The 12966-nt window shown below is 48.5% G+C and overlaps 1 protein-coding gene across 5 annotated transcripts in view; it reads right to left on the bottom strand.

Annotated features, from left to right (window-relative positions):
- Positions 1 to 12410, bottom strand: part of STARD3NL (STARD3 N-terminal like) — a 30265-nt gene extending 17855 nt beyond the window's left edge. The window contains exons 1-2 of one of the 5 annotated variants that reach the window (XM_055707451.1): positions 12175 to 12406; positions 3578 to 3737 (exon numbers count right to left, since the gene is read on the bottom strand). The gene's annotated coding sequence lies outside the window, so the exon portion shown is untranslated. Of the gene's footprint in view, positions 1 to 3577; positions 3738 to 12174 lie in introns of all 5 variants that reach the window. The other 4 variants (XM_055707452.1, XM_055707453.1, XM_055707455.1 and 1 more) reach the window with 4 other exon arrangements.
- Between the last annotated feature and the right edge of the window lie 556 nt (positions 12411 to 12966).

Below are 12966 nucleotides of genomic sequence, written 5' to 3'. Positions count from 1 at the left end.
CTCTTGTCGCTTTTCCACTCTCGGGGCTGATGGGGCGCTTTCTCCAATGGAACTTCCACAGGGGAAGCTCCGTTAACATCAGCTGTGGCTATTTTCTTCCCTAAGAAGCAGACATCCATTTGGAAAGTGACTGGACTGACACCACCAGCTCCACGTCCAGAGCCCACCCACACGGCCCGTCTGCTGCTCAGCCGGCAGGTGCAGGGCTGGATCTGCTGGTCATGGCTGCATGGAGCTGGACACCACCAGGCTACTGATGGGTGAAAGCCCCCTTAACACAGCTCTCAGGCTCCACCATTCATGCCTGGACATCATCAGATCTATGAAGCAGCGAGGTTCATGCTCAAGTCTTTCAAATTTAGATTGCAGAAAAACATCATTCAGGATCGGTAGGCTTCCTGCCTTCTCCAAAGATACGTTTATTGCACACATCCTAGTCTCCATTTCATGCCACCCACAAACCAGAACAAGATGTACCTCACGGTAGAGTTCTGCAGCCCCCACCCTCGCTACCGGCTGAAGCTCGCGCGGAAGAGATACCCCCTACATCAACCCACCACGCATGAAGGACTGCGGGGCAGGAACAGGTAACACAACGTCAGGTGGAGCGCCGTCGGTTTCTGCTACAATTTGAAAAGACAGGAGTAGGCAAATGTTCCTGGAGGCACAAGTAAGTCACAGGGTGACTATAAGCCACAGATGTGATCCTGGCAAACGCATTCTTGTGTGACAGGCAAGGTATCTGTATCGGAAGGACAAGCATTGTGCAAAGCCCTGGGGAGCACCCACCTGCACCACTATGGACATTTCTCATTCCTTGGGCTCAAGAAAGGTATGTTCCATCTGGGATGAAGGCAGGCAAAGACAAAGGCAGTTGATTAGGAGCATGGAGGACCTACAGAAGACGACAACTACAAGAAGCCAGACAAAGGCTGAAAGGGCTGCCATCGCTCCCAAGAAAGGTATCAAGGAGGAAGCCTAAAGCGGGAAAAGAGCTACTGAAAAAGAACACAAAGCAACCCAGGACTTCTTTCCCAGACGAAGACCTCACCATAACAAGTGTTGTAACACATGGCATTTTGTGCATTGGTAAGGAATGATGAGGAAGTCATGCATGCCGTCTGTCTCTGCAAAATTTACACAGAGGGAACAACCCCCCTTTCTTCCGTCTCCGGCATCATGACAACCAAAGAAATGTATATGGTATAAAACCGACTCCCCCTTTGGGTTTTTTATATAACCTCAATGTACATATGACTTCTGGCACACACGTACAAAACAAGAACAAAGTACTTGTGTTAATCCTTCAGTACTCAAAATACTAAATCGTAAAGGAAAAGGAGATTTGCCAGGGGTTTAGGTAAGCTCTGAACATCTTCTCACAAATCAAGGTATGTAAACAGCGCTCATAAAGGTGGAAGTCACAAATGAACTGTGGAAGTTTTACCCCACAAATGAAGCATATTTTGTACCCCATATAACCACGGCCAGCTGCGTAGCTTGGATTCAGTGGGAGAAGATGTGACGGCAATAGCAGCAATGGGCTATACTTGCTGTTAGAAAGAGTTGTCTGGCTGTGCTTTGGGCATGGACCCAAGTGTTCTAGGTCTGAAAATGACCAGCCTTTCCGCCACACCAGCAAAACCTCTGCTCACTTGGTTTTCTAAGCCTGTGCCATTTCCATGGCTTCTGTGGCACCGACCATCCCTGCCTACAGCTCTGGCTACGCTTTTGGCTTTGCTCCAGGCTGCAGCTACCAACACCATCCTGTCATCCCCTCGCAAAAGAGTTTGTGTCCCTGGTCCTCCTTGTTGTGTGGCCTCATGGACATCAGCTCTGGCGCAGAGAGGGGACGGTGACAGGGCTGGGCTCTGGGCTGCAGGGATGGTCCCTGCCACAGCCTGAGAGAGGAGGAACAGCCCGGGGTTTGTCCTCGGGAGCTGAGTGGCAGAGGAGGCGTCAGGGACACCCATCAGCTGTGCCCCGTGCATGGCCACCGAGGGCAGGGACAGCCCCCTGGGCCCTTCCTCCCAAGGGTGCTGGGCGGGGGTGGGGCTGCGCATGGGGCAATGTGTCACCCCCGTGTTACCCCATGTCACAGCGCCGTCACCCGGCAACGCGCTGTCACAGTGCCCCGGGGGAGTATAAAAGGGGCATCGTCCCGTGTCCCCCTGCCAGAGCTGGCCTGGCACCGGCCTGAAGACACCCGAGAGGGAGCCCTCGAGGGAATCATGGAATTCCCTGGGGGCTGGGGGAGGGAGCCTGGAGCCTGGACGAGGCTGCTGGAGCTTCTCCGCTGCAAGGGCAGCTCCCGGCAGGGCCACGGCCAAAGCCCATCTGACGGGTGGAGATGTTTCAGCCTTCGGGGAACAGACACCAGCCCCTCAGGAGAGGAGAAGAACCACCCACCCCTGGGGGTGCCCGAGGCTGTTGGGCCTTCTCAGCTGGACAGCGGAGGCAACACCACGGGAACGCCTTCTTGAGGAGCGCCGCAGGGCTCGCCGTCCTCATCCCCGTGGAGCCAGGGGCAGCAGCCGTAAGAAACAAGATGCAGAGGTATTGCCAGGGGTCCCGGAGCTTTGGAGCACCCACTGGTGTCCCATCAGGTGCCAGCAGGAGTCTTGCCCCCTAAGTAGATCGGGCTGGGGGCATTTGGTCACTCTTGGAAGCCCCTGCGATGGCTCCAGGTCAGAGGGAGAGGCTTGGCATCTCCCGGGAGGCGTGCCCAGCCCGTGGGACGAGGAAGCAGGTCCCGCTCACATGCTCAGGGAACAGCCGATCGCCAGCGCTGCCTGGGGTCAGGAAGGAATTTTCCCCCGGGGCACATTGGCACTGGCCCCCGGGGGTTTTTCGCCTTCCTCTGCAGCACTGAGCGCGACCACTTGTCAGGGCTCCTCGGGTCCGTCGGGCCAGGTCACCGCCTGCTGCTGGTGCCCCGCGAAGGTGGCCTCTCGTGCCCTGCAGCTGGGGGGAGGAAGGCTTTTTTTCCCCCCGCGGTGGGCTACCAAGCATCCTGCCCCGGGGGTTTTTTGCCTTTCTCTGCAGCACCGCGCAGGGCCCCTGGCCAGGGCTCCTTTGGGCCATTCTGGCTGGGTGCCCGCTGCTCGTGCTCCACGAAGGTGGCCCTCGTGCCCCGCACCCGGGGGGAGGAAGCTTTCGGGGCTCCCGGGGAGGGGGGCCCCAGTCTGGCCCCCGCAGGTTGCTTCTTGTCCTCTGTCGCACCGAGCACAGCCCCTTGTCAGGGCTCCTCCGAGCCCTTTCGGCCAGGTTCTCGCCTGCTGCTCTCGCACCCCCGAGGCACCGCTCGTGCCCCGGCTCTCTCGGACTCTCTCGCCCATTGCCGCTTTGTACCATGGGCCAGCTCTGCTCTGCCCTTGGCACTATCTCCCCAAGGGTTCTCGCTTGTGCAAAACAGCCTCTGCTTGGCAGGGCTCCAGGCTCATTGCCCCATCAGGACCTGCCACTTTCCAGCTCTCCCTGTGTGCAGTGGAAGCACACGGCAGGCACAAGAGCGCTTTCCATGCATCCCTGGCCAAGAAGCACAGCGAAGCAAGTTTCTGAAGGCAGAAGAGTATACCTGTCATCACTGCGTGCCATGCTTTTGGAAATACCATGCACTTCATCCTCACTCTCCAGGAAACAGCGGCTGCTTGGCCTCTATTCATGCTGCCATATTATCCAAGCTTTGGCATCCTCAGTGATTCAGGACATTAGATATAGTCCTTTCTTGTCAAAAGCTAAAAGAACAAGATAATTTAGAAATCAAAGAGAGAATCTAATTACAAACTAGGTGTGGGATTCTTTGGGATTTGGATTTCTTCAAGCTAAAATACATGTCAAAGAATTTTACTACAAAAGAAGAGAGAAAATGACATTCTTGCTGTTTCTGAGCTCTTTCCTGAAAGAGCTGTCTTGTGCAACAGTTATCTGCTTTCCTCTTTCTGCCAAAGGTGAGTATTTTATACTTATTTTCTGTTTTTTCAGTATCAGATATATATTGTCAGGACTGTTGTATCAGCTGTGGGTTGACACAGTGCCTGCCCCTGATTTGAAGGAGGCTGGGTTCAGCTGGCACCCTTTCTTTTGGCTCCAGGCAGTCCCATTGTCTGGGGTCTTCTCTATGTCAGGCTTCAGCAAGGATGTGTGGTCAAAAGAGCATCCTAGGAAGGAATGATGTTTACAGACCGGCAAGTTCATTCCCTGCTGCTCCTGGATGAAGGACATTCACCAGGAAGATAAAACAGCCTGTCATTCATGACACTGCAAGAAACTCCGTGTGAAAACTTGCCTGGAGAGGTGGAGATCCTAGCAACTGTGCTGGGTACCAGCTGTGCTGTTAACTCCTCCTCACAAGAGACATGGGAGCGAGACAGAAATCGGTATTCCCCAGGCAGCCTCAAGAGCACACGGCTCTCCACAAGGCATAGGGCATTCGTGCCTTTCTATAGCTCTCTGACTTTCCTTTGCCAGACTTCATGTGATGATTTTTCAAGCTAAAGCGAGGATTGCATCAGCCTGCTCCTGGCTACACTTGTGCATTTTGTTAATGCTTGTGAACATCAGCCCTGAAACACAGTCAGAGAACAAAAATCCTGTTTCCACTTGCATCCATTGTGTTATGTGTCCTTGAGAGTGGTTTTGTAGCTGAAAAACCCTGCCATTTCAGGTAAATAGCAGTCTCATTGTTATTCAACTCATCACGAGTGCAGGAGAAGAGAATCGAATAGTTCAGGTGGATGAGACCTATAATCACCTGGTCCAAATGCCTGACTGCTTCAGGGCTGACCAAAAGTTAAAGCATGGTATTAAGAGCATTGCCCAAATAAATGCCTCTTCAACACTGACAGGTACAGGGGGGCATCGACCACCTCTCCGGGAAGCCTGTCCCAGGGTCTGACCACCCTCATGCCAAGTCCAAACCTCCCCTGGCAGACGCAGCTTTGAGCTGCTCCCACACGCCCTGGCAGTGGGTTCCAGGGAGCAGAGCTCAGCTCGTCCCTCTCCACCTCCTCAGGCAGCTGTAGAGAGCAGCGAGGTCACCCCTCAGCCTCCTTCCCTCCAAACTAGACAAACCCCGTGTCCTCAGCTGCCCCTCAGCCACCACGCCCCCCAGCCCCTTCACCAGCTTGGTTGCCCTCCTCTGGATGCAGCCAAGGACCTTCACAGCTTTTTTAAGTGGTGGGGCCCAGAAGTGCACACAGTGCTCCTGCGCATTAACATGAATAGCATGAGCAGACTAAAAAGAGAAACTCATATCTGGCCGACACAAAACAGGTACAGAGTTATAGAAAATGGAGAGAACGAAAACTCAGTAATTTGTGTCACCAGAGAAATGTTGGTTGGAAGAGATCTTTGGAGGTCATGTAGTCCAAGCTCCTCCTCAAAGCAGGACCAGCACTGGACTTGACCAGTGCTAACACTTCATCAGTTGAGGCTCTCAACAGCTGAGTCTTGAAAACCTCTAACAGTTTCTCTGGTGAACATTAGTAGAGAATTTTTTCTACGGTTCTACCCAAGTCTCCCAAGCTGCCCCTTGTTAGATGCTACCTGCTGTGACTGAGATGAGTTTATCAGTCACTGCTTTAAAACTCAAGCTCAGCTGCATGTGTTGGTTAGCCAAAATTCAGGCATGAGAGGAAGCCATTAAAAATAAAATAAAATACTCGCCATAGCAAAAATTAACCTGTAACAATTTTAAGGCAACTCCTGTCTTTCCTGAACTTTCAGAACACTAGTTAAGCCTTGTTGGGAGATGTTACTATAACTCCGATATCCAGCAATACTCAGAGGTTTATAGGACCACCTAAAAACACCTGCCCTACACATAGTAGTAGCCTTTATAGTAATGAGAATTTGCCTAATGAGTGATGGATGCATCATGTAATTTATAACCCTTACCTCTTGACATGTTAGATCAGAGACACAGCATCTGAATCTTGAATCAAATGAAACAAAAATATTTCTTATTCAAATTCTTATTCTGTACTTATTCGAATTGACCCAATTGATCTGTTTTCCTATTAGTTACTTCACAGCATATCTGGGAATTTTAAGACTAGTCTGCATCCTTTCTCTACAGATGTTCTTATTCCAGTTAAAGCACAAAGTACACAAGAATACTTTGGTTTTACAATCTCTAGTTTTAAAATAGGGAGGCAGAAATTCTTAACTATATAAATAGGTACACCATGGCACATGCCTATTCAGAACTAAAATCTACTATTTTAGACTACTGTAGGGGACTACAAAATAACCAACTACAAGCTAAAAGAACAGCAGTTAACATTTGGAAAGGAGACTTAAAATAGTAAAGATATGTCATTTCCATTGGCATGTGACATTCTACTTAGCATTCCAGTCACATTATATCATCAAAAGGCCCAAATGCAGAGCCACCATCTACAGAATTAAAAGCAATTGCTTCAAATCAATATTAAGTGTCTAAGGAGCAGGCAGAACTTACAACTCATGGCTGCACACTGCATGAAGAGGTCCAGGCTCTCAACAGTGAGCCTGAGTAGTATGAACCAGCATGAAGGTATTAAAGACCACCTGAAAAAGCCCAATGCTAAAAAAAACCCCCAAAATACATGGTACCACAGATACCACTTCCCATAACTGTTCAGTGCAAACGAAGTTTTCCCTCAATCAAAACATCTGTCCTTTGCTGTTCCTGACTTACATGGGATTGTATTTCCTTTACACTTTTGTCTTCTGCGGCTCCCTTCCTCTTCAGCTTTATTCTAATGAAATTCCTGCAAACTAGTAAAGCATACCTTCCTACTCTGCCCGTAGGATATGGTACATCAGCTCCACACATACAGCCTACTCCAACATTCACAACGACAGAGGCTTCATCTAGTTCCATAGTTAAAGATAGACCTTATCTTACAGTCTAACCTCTAGACTGAGTCGCCAGCTAGTTATTTGCTGAAAAAAACCATTTAGACAGTGTTGCATTCAACAGGCACTAGAGACTTTAATCAAAATAACACTGGAAAATTCAAACTGATGCACGCCCACAAAATTCCCTGCATAGAATAAGCACAAGATACTCTGTGTAAGTTTTTGGCAATACTCTAGATTTTCAATTAAGCAACACAGCAGGAATTACAAGTTACAAATATGCAACCCATTTAAAGGCTGGGAAGACTTCCCGTCAGAGGGGCAGGGCAAGACTTACCAGCATACAGAACAGAACTCCTTACAAAGAGTTTGGCTTTATCTGAGCATTCAGAATTCCAGTAGCTCTGCTTAACCCTGAAGCAGCAGCTCTCACCTCAGGCCAAAAGAACATTTTTCATCCAACACGTGAGATGAATACTCAAAATATACTTGAGTATAGCTTATATGGCATACATATCACTCCTGTTTATCATGCACATCTGGTTTCATACCAGTGAGCCCTGAAACTTACCACCTAGATTTTGAAAGACAGATCACCAGGCAGATGGCTAGATGTCAGACTAAAAGAAAGCAAGGGCAGCAATTAACTTGTCTTGATTAGAAAGTGAGTAGAAACACAAGTATTTGTGCCTTTGCTAGCAAATTTATGTTATTTTGTCTTGTCTACTTCCCATTAATTCTTTCACATGGGGTTTAAGTCTTATTCTTTACAAAACAATTACATAACATAATTCTAAAGGTGTGCTATTCACTTGACTAAAAATTTTATCTGAAAAAAAAAAAAAATCTCCCTGTAAAGGAAACAACCCACCACTTGGGGTTTTTTTATTTAAGTTTCCCTGTGAAAGGTGTTTCTCCAATTTCTTATGCTCTAATGGTGACCTAACAGAAGAAACAAGGCAGCTGCACACATCCCACATTTGTGCTGAACAATTATTTTTCTTAGAACACTGGAAGAAGGTGCTGAAGAGTGCAGGACACAGTTTGCAGGCTAAAATGAGAAAGAAAAAAAGTCAATCTTTTGGGTCAGCAGGACATCTGAGGAAACAGCAACGTCACCTCCTCCCATCCCAAGAGTGGGACTCACAGATTTAGAAAGTCAAATCAAAGTGCTCCAACCTTGGACTAATTTTTCCCCGCAACTGAAGAAGCCCTGCTACTGAGCAGTGTCCTGCACAACACTACTGTCCTTTCACAATGACTTCACTTCTTGTTCGACAAGAGCTGAGAAAATGGCAGTAAACAGTTTGTAAATTTGGTATTGGCATTGCCTTAATTTCTATTGCTGCTTTCCCCTCTGGGTTCCTTCTTAACAGCATATCCCAGATGTTTTACTTCTAAAATGAGCAAGTGAGACTTAGTGCCTGCATACAAGTATGCTCAAACCAGATGTGGGAAACGGCATATGAAAAACAGTTCTTCAGCACCAAAGTGACTGTGAAAGTATACTCCATGCTGAATTTATGACACACTTGAAAACACCCTTGCGAGAACTCAAAATGTGCAGAGTTTAGCATTTGCGAAGATTGAGGGTGATCTTAAATATGCAACTATAATTCATTTTAAGAAAAATACAAAAAACTAAAATACAAAAAGGGTGCATGATAACACATCCCAGAGAGCCTCAGCTTTCATCTGTACCCAACACATTTAACCACTGCAAACTACAAAACTGAAGTGTGTATTTTATCACTGTTACATCCTTAGAGCATACAAAGAACAAGTGTTTCTGTTACAGAATTGATGAGACATCATCCCATTTGAAACCAGTATGTTCTGATTAATAGTATTCCCTTCATTAATTACCAAAACTAAGTTACTGTTTTCTTAAAAATAAAACTTCACCCATTTTAGACTAGTCTTGCCAAAGACCTGAAACCATACCAGGATTTTAGAGGTTAAATCCAATCAGCTCCCCAAAGTTATATTAATATATAAAACATACAAAAATACAGTATACATACATATATATACACACAGACCAGCAACATGCAGTAGCTGCACGCAATTCAAAAAAAAAAAAAAAAAAGAGGGGAAAAAAGAAAAAAGCATACACTGATTTCTTACAAAAGCAGGGAGAGGGGAGAAGTGGGCATAAAGGGGAAGTGGTACAAAGAGAAAACACAAAAACGTCTGGCAAATCTGGTCTTAACTCTTCTTCACATATATTACCTGCTCTCTGAAGCCGACTTGGTAGCCCACCCAAGATCAGCTCACAAAAAGCTTTCACTGCAAATTGTACTCCACTAAGCACTGAATACTAAGCAACAAGGGCTTATAACCCACCTGGTTTCCCAGAGTTAAAACAACTGTAGGCCAAATAAATATGGCTTTGACACCCAAAAGATTTATTTTATCATGACAGCATCTCTCAATACAAAATACAATTCTTTAAAGAGACCAAACATCTTACTGATTGCCTCCAACATCAAGCATGATACTGGTTTATTACATAGAATACTCGCATTGTTTTGTTTCTTGTCTTCTCCAATTCAACAAACGTGCCCCAAGACTGCTAGCCTGATACTACTTGGACAAGAAAAGCTCTTCTTTTGCTAGCACAGAACTGCACAACTCTTACTGAAATACGTCAATCATTTTACATATTAGTGGGAAACACTCAGGATCTTGCCAGCCCCTCAAAAACTATTCAACAAAATGGTGCAAAAGTTTTCTTCAGGCAAACTCAAGCCCTGGAAATTCCTTAGAGCTCTTAAGAAATACAGTACTTTAGGAAACTGACATCCATTTTAGAATATGGGATAAACTTCTGTAAGCTTTTTCACTCTTAACTCCTATTTTAGAACTCCTGGAGATGCTTCAAAACAAAAGTATCAGTTTTTACTTGTTATTGCCATTTTTCTCCCTACATGGCTTAAAGGACATTAAGGAAATAATGACCAAGTCCAAGCAGCAGCAAATTCTAGCAAACATCTACATCTGAACCTTCGGTATAAAATACTTATTCTAACACACTTCCACAAAATTCTTCAAGTTTTTCTGTCAGTGCTAGAGAGAAATTAACTCCTGATGTGTGAAGTGATGCTCTTTCAGGGCTTCAGCTGATGACTGAGTAGCTGATCTAAATATGAAAAGCGTGATGTCATTACAAGATATTTGTTTGGTTCTTTACCAAGATTCTTTTTTTTCAACTGCCCATTTTTAATCTTAATCCTAGCTGAATTTAACACAGTGAGGCAGAAAGGTAATACACAATTTATCTTTTAACACAATCACTAAAGATTTTAAATTAGGAACAGATTTTTAGCAGATACAGTTAAATTACATAACATTTAACAAGCAATACATCTGTGATCCTTTAAAGTGACTCAGCTGAGCTGCCAGATGCTGCTGGCTAACCATGCAAAATCACAGTTTCTGCTATCACAAGTGTGATTTACCATCACCATGTCACCAATCTTTTCTGCAAAAGCACTGGCAATATTGTGTAGGCTGACATCATTCACCAAGTTAAACCCATTAATCCTCCTTACTAGAAATCAGGTTTCAAATACAGTTATTAAAACACATGTCTAACCAGGATGGTCTGATGAATTTTAAAATGTTACTGCCTAAATACATTCTTTTGCATGAAGGAAGGCAGAGAACAATTGTGCTAAACTCATTTTGAAAAACCCATGGCTAAATATTTGAGAATTTATGAAAATTAGAATGTCTCATGTCAAGAAAACCACATTTTGGCCTGAATGCACCAAAAAGAATGTCTAATCCATCTGAACTGAGTTTAGTAATTCACAAATCTCAGCATCATTTCAAAGGTCAAGTATTTCTTTCTCAACATACCATGTCTATAAAGAACAACATTTATCCTGAAAAAAGTCTAATATGCAAATAATGGTAAAATACTTAAGGATCTGTGTCATAACAAGAGGACCACTGCTGCATTTTATCTGAAATGTCTGGCCCCGAACACTATCAACAGACTGACAAAACCCCAAACACTCTGCATCTGGCCTACTTCAACTGCAAAGCTGATGAAAAAAATCTACTAAAAATAAAAATAACCCTATTATCTTATAAATAGAAATGAGCCTTCTTGCTATGTTGGATTGACTAACAATCCCCCAAAAAATTAGCATTTGCAGAACAAACTGACAGCTCTCATGGCAATTAATGCTTAACACAATCCTACATCACATTATAAAAGCCAAGATGACAAACAACGCATAATAAAACGTACTGACAATGCTGTGCTAAAATACTGCTATGGCCTTATACCTCCAAACCAGGCAACTCCTCCTTCACGTTTAGTATTTTGTGGTGAATATTTTCCATGCTGAAGTCAATCAGTGTATCTACTTGCACCTGAGTAGCACGACATTGGGAACTGACTCAGTGTTAGCACTTCATCAAGGGGTAACTTTAACTGCTAATGCAGATCCAACTGCTCTAAGATTCAACAGTTTGCCCTGCAGATGTACCAGTGTCACCCTTCACACAGATGCAAAACGTCACATTTCAAGAATGAATAACTCGCTTTTCATTCGGATGCTGAAATCGGGCAGTGCCTCTTCCCAACGTTGCCTAAATTCAGTACGACGCTAAAATTAAGCCTCAGCTTCCCACCTGCCCGTGATGGAACCCAGGCGGTTCACACCGTTATCAGCAGGACAAGCGGGTCACCGTTCCGCCGGTGAAGGTGCATTGGCTGAACCGGGATCTCAGGGAGAGGGACAAAGCCACCCTCCCGCAGCCTCCGGGGCCGCCGGCCGCAGCAGAGGTGCGGGGCGTGCGGGAGGCCGGCCCGCAGGGCGGGCTGTACGCAGCCGCCGCAGCGCCCCCTCCCAGGAGGGAGGACCCCCGCCCCGCCACCGCCTCCCGGCACATGACCTCCTTCCTCCTCCTCCTCCTCCTCCTCCTCCGCGCGCCCCGGCCCTGCGCCGTTCCCACCGCCGCCGCCCCCGCAGGACAGCGGGCGCCGCACCAGCAGGACAAAGCCGCCCTGACGCAGCGGGCCGCCCCTTCCCCAGGGAGGGCGGCGGCACCGGCGGGGCGAGGCTGCGAGGGAGGTCGGCCGAGGTGGAGGCCGCATACGGCGGCGGCACCGCGCGCTGGCCCCCGCCCGCGCCGCCCTCGCGCCTCTCCCCTCAGCCGCGGCCTCCCCGCCGGAGCGCCGGCTCCCGCCGGAGGCGCGGCCGGGCCACCCCCCAGCCACCGACAGCCCCGTGTCCCCCTCGGCACTTTCCCTCCCCTCGCCCCTTCCCCCCGGCCCCCCGCTGCTGGCCGAGGGACGGCAGCGACACTTACCCCCGACGCGCCGCTCCGGCCCGAGGGAAAAGGAGAGGTCCCGCAACGCGGCCCGGTACCGCCGCAGGCCCTGGGGACGACAGGGGCGGGGCTCGGCGCGGAAGGGGGCGGGGCGGGCGCCGGAGGGGGCGGGGCTCAGCTCACTGCACGCGCGGGGCCGCGGCGGCGCCTCAGTTTGAATTTCATCGAGGGCCCCCTGCCCCCCGGCGCCGCGGCTCCCGGTCCCCGGCACCCGCAGCCTCCTGCCCCTACGACTCCTGGCTCCCGGCCTCCCCGGGCCCGCGGCTCCTGGCCCCCGCGACCCCTGGCTCTCTGCCCTCCCGGCCCCCGGCCGTGGTGCGAGGGCTCGGGGGACAAGCGGCGCTGGGGACAGAGGCCGGGCAGAGCGCAGCGGGCCCACGCGTGGCCCAGGGTGGGGGCCCTGCCCTTGATACTTGGACGCCCCCAAGCTGTCACGGTGAGACCGATTATCTGCCGTTGGCCTGAATCCCGCTTAAGCTCCTGCGTCCCCGGCATAGCGCAGCGCTTACATCTGCAGGGATGAGCAGCAGAACATCCCAGCGTGATGGGCAGCTGCTGTGAACACACGGCAGAAACTCCGCCAAGCAGCCATTCCAGAAAGCCGCCCTTTCCTTTCTGGAAGCATGCTCTCGATCCTTACCAAAGCCCAAAGCTTGTCAAATGCTTGCGTATGTCATAAGGTTTGTCCGCGGTTCAGTGTCACCGGCTAGAGCCACGTTACATCTCTCCTAACAGAAGTACGGAGGTGATGTGCTCTGCCTACGTATCCGG

Source organism: Falco cherrug, chromosome 4, assembly GCF_023634085.1.
Source record: "Falco cherrug isolate bFalChe1 chromosome 4, bFalChe1.pri, whole genome shotgun sequence".
Taxonomy (NCBI): Eukaryota; Metazoa; Chordata; class Aves; order Falconiformes; family Falconidae; genus Falco; species Falco cherrug.
This window is presented reverse-complemented; position numbering and strand designations above follow the sequence as displayed.